At 37.4% G+C, this 3,992-nt stretch overlaps 1 pseudogene; it reads left to right on the top strand.

The window, feature by feature from the left end:
• The first annotated feature begins 2,297 nt into the window (after positions 1-2,297).
• Positions 2,298-2,642, top strand: LOC145679525 (protein GVQW3 pseudogene; annotated as a pseudogene).
• The last annotated feature ends 1,350 nt before the right edge of the window (positions 2,643-3,992 follow it).

The following is a 3,992-nucleotide window of genomic DNA, read 5'->3' on the forward strand; positions in this document are numbered from 1 at the left end:
TATGTTGTATATTTTTTGAGAATTCACAATCATTTCTAGTAACTGAATTTAATAAATAAATCAAGAACAAGAGAGTGAACTTATCTCTCCCTTCTCCCTTGGTTTAAAAACCATATTCAGCGATAACTTTAATTACAATTATTTAATTTCGATACAATAAGGTGTGTGTGTTTATTGACGTATTCAAATAATATCCACTACTTGAAAAAAAATGAAATCTTTGAGTTTTACGTCCCACGCCTATGCCGGTTAGACTGAAGGAGACGGTAATGATGAGTAATGAATGAAATGGAGGAATGAAGAAAGTGGGAGGAAACGGGAAAACCCCGAGGAAACCCACGCACACGGTGCTTGTCCACCACAAAGTACACTTGCCGGGGGCTGGGATCGAACGCGGGACCCCAAGCACCAGAGGTGAAAAATCTACCACTGAGCAACGCGGCCCCTCCACTACTTGGAATTGAAGTCGATCAAATATGAGGATTCAAATAACTCTCCTTCTCCCATGATTTAAATAATATTCTATGATTTGACAACTTTCATTTAAAAAACAAAAAAAATCGGTCGAATATTGCGTACTGTTTTTCCTGAGAATTTCCAATCACACTTTTGGTGATTTTTTTTTTTAACTTTGCGACTTTTATAAAACATATTTTGTTGGAGATTAAAGGCTTACTTTTTAAGTTTAGTTTTGAAATTAGTGCAAACGAAGTGTAGAGTATAGCTTACTTAAACAATGCACAGCTAGTAGGCAAACACGATAGTACTAAAATTATAGTCCAACTTACATAACACAGCTGCTTCAACTCCGATTCAGGAGCTAATATGATCCGATACTGTCCAACGTATCCTATATAACGTAATTTATTGTGTGTATGCAGTTCGTAAAGCTACGACTTTAACACCTTAGATTCGAGTTCTGCAGTCTGATTGCTTTGCTGTCATACGTGGGGATAAAATGACTTCATGATTAAAAAAAAAAAAAAATACATTTCTGTACACGGTTCGAAATTATTCTTGAAATTATCAATAAGTTTTTCAGTGAATATTTATTGAAATGCCAGCTGAAAAAGTTCAATTTGTCCGGAAGAAAATGTAACAATGTATTTATTTATTCCTGATATGAAATATGTATACTTTTCAATAATATATCAATTTGTGACGAAGTTAGCTATGGTGACAAGACTAACTATTGACACACACTGGTTCCTCCAAACAATGGGATTGCTAATTCTTCAAAATAAAAGAATTTAAGGTGATCTGGTACCCCTAGCAACCTTGAAAGTTAGCCCATTTAAAAAGTATAGCAAAGTTTTTCACTATTTTCTTCTTTGTTATTAAAGTTACAAACGTCAAAATTTGAACAAATTTAGAGGAGACAAATATCTATGCTTTGCCTGTTTTAGATTTTGGAAAAAACACAGTAAGAAAACTTCTAACTTTAACTTTGAAAACATGGCAACAGTAAGACCTGAACCCCCTGCGACGGTATAGTTTTCCTTTCCGTCCGAGTCGAACGGCAAGTTTAGTTCTCTGCCTCGCTTAAGGTGATCTGGCACCCCTAGCAACCTTGAAAGGGGTATGTTCACTCCGAAATAACACACTGTACAATCCTGTGCCAAAAACATATGGATACTCATCTCCAGGGTTGGATTAAGAATGGGGCTTAGGAAGGCTCTAGACCCGGGCCTCCAAGTGAACGGAACCGCCACTCTGATCAAAATCTCAGCCGGTTGTCTAAAAAGAATCATCCAAAATACAATCATCATCATAAGATATGACCAAAACATGAAAACAGATTTCTTCGTTGACTAGTTCTCTTGATTTCCAGGATGTAATAGAGGACGACTTCGCTAGGAGAAGGGTACGAAAAGAAATTTTTAGGTACTCATTTTTATATTTATTACATTTATATAACAGGGTAACTTTGTGTGTTTTTATGCATTTGGAAAGTTCCATTAGATATATCATCTAATGCATGGCATGGTTGGTGTCGTGCTTTCCTTAACTTTCCTACTGTACTTTCACAGAAGTGTATTAGGGGAAGTCAGCAGTAGTCACATGTTTTTCCAGTCCCAGACCTCCAGATGAGTTACAAGGTGTGTGAGAAAAGTAATGAGACTGGCAACACTGCGGGCGATCTGGCAACGTTGTGTCTACCGGCCTGTGCTAGATCGGTTTATTTATCCTTTTCACTTCGGGGCACTTCCTCAGTCCGAGTTACAACTCTGTACAGCTAACATACTATATTTGATAGCGCCATCAGTAAAGTTGTGTTTCTGTTGTGTGTTACAGAAATGGAGCATCGGAATTTAGAGCAACGTTGTGCAATAAAATTTTGTGTTAAAATTAGTGAACCCGCAAGTGTGACTCTTGAAAAGTTGAAACAGGCCTATGGGGTACATTGCTTATCAAGAACAGAAGTTTTCCGCTGGCACAAATCATTTTTGGAAGGCCGAGAACACGTTGAAGATGAACCTCGCTCAGGGAGACCTTCAACTTCAAAAACTGACGAGAACATTGAACGTGTGAGGGCTCTTGTGAGACCAGACCGTCGTTTAACAATAAGAATGGTGAGTGAACAGTTAAATTTAAATACTTTCACCGTACATCAAATTTTGACAGACGATTTGAACATATGAAAGATTTGTGCCAAAATGGTGCCGAAAAACCACGCAACTGAACAGAAGGAAAATCGAAAAAACGTGTGCATTGATCTTCTTGAGAGGATTGCTAATGACCAAGAATTCTTCAATTGTGTGATCACAGATGATGAATCCTGGATATTTGAGTACGATCCTGAAACAAAGCGGCAAAGCGAAGAGTGGCACACTCCGTCATCTCCTCGGCCGAAAAAATGTCGAATGAACAAATCAAAGACCAAGAAGATGCTGATTTGTTTTTTCGACAGTAAGGGTATCGTACACAAAGAATTTGTTTCACCAGGACAAACTGTCAACCAAGTATTTTATAAAAGTGTCCTTGAAAAGCTCAGGAAAAGAGTGATTCGCAAAGAAATGGATGCTTCATCATGACAATGCCCCGTGTCACACGGCCATTTCCATCAGTGAATTTTTGACCTCAAAATGCATTACTGTTGTTCCTCAACCCACTTTTTACCTGATTTGAGTCCTTTTGACTTTCGTTTTCCCGAAATTGAAACATGTCCTAAAAGAACGTCATTTTGGAACTCTGGAGAACATTGGAAAGACTGTGACCGACCAGTTAAAAGCCATACCAGTTGAAGACTTCCAGCGCTACTATCAAGAGTGGGAACAACGACTCCGCCAGTATAGCTGCCCAAGGGAACTACTTTGAAGAGGATAACATTGTTGTTTGAAAAACATAAAAAATACTTTAGTTAGTACAAAATGAGTCTCATTACTTTTCTAACACACTTTGTAATCCGGCCCTGCCCACCTCTCTTTTGAAGGCCACGTTCTCATAACCATGTACAAAGACAATTTAGTTTTTAGGTTTCATATAACGATCTTTAACAGCTACAGAAGATTTACATTTATTTAGATGACATCTATTTATGGATTAGAATGCAGGACCTTTTAAAAAGAATTGGTTGGTCAGGATTTTCTGAACAACACTGTTCATCATACTTCTACTTCTTCCATCAACTTTAACATTTTCCTTCTTTATTTCACTTTACCCTGAAATGCCAATAACAAGGATATAAAGCCAATATTGTACTTTTATTGTGAAAATTTAACCGAACTCACACGATATGGATCATACCTCGCATGGTAGTAGATATGGGCGTGCTATGTATGTTTGTGGGGTCCCAAGTTATATGTAAAATGAAATAAGGTAATAATGAAGAGCTACGCCTTCGGCATTGTTCCTCTCAATATAAGTGAAGTAAATAAATAACTTTTATCCTTTTTGTTATATAAACCTGCATTACACATATGTAAAAATGGGTTGCATATCTGCAAGGCGTTAATAGAAGCAATCAGAAACTTGCCGAGATTTTTACCCCC

Source organism: Thermobia domestica, chromosome 2 (assembly GCF_964235325.1).
Source record: "Thermobia domestica chromosome 2, izTheDome1.hap1.1, whole genome shotgun sequence".
In the NCBI taxonomy this organism is placed as follows: domain Eukaryota; kingdom Metazoa; phylum Arthropoda; class Insecta; order Zygentoma; family Lepismatidae; genus Thermobia; species Thermobia domestica.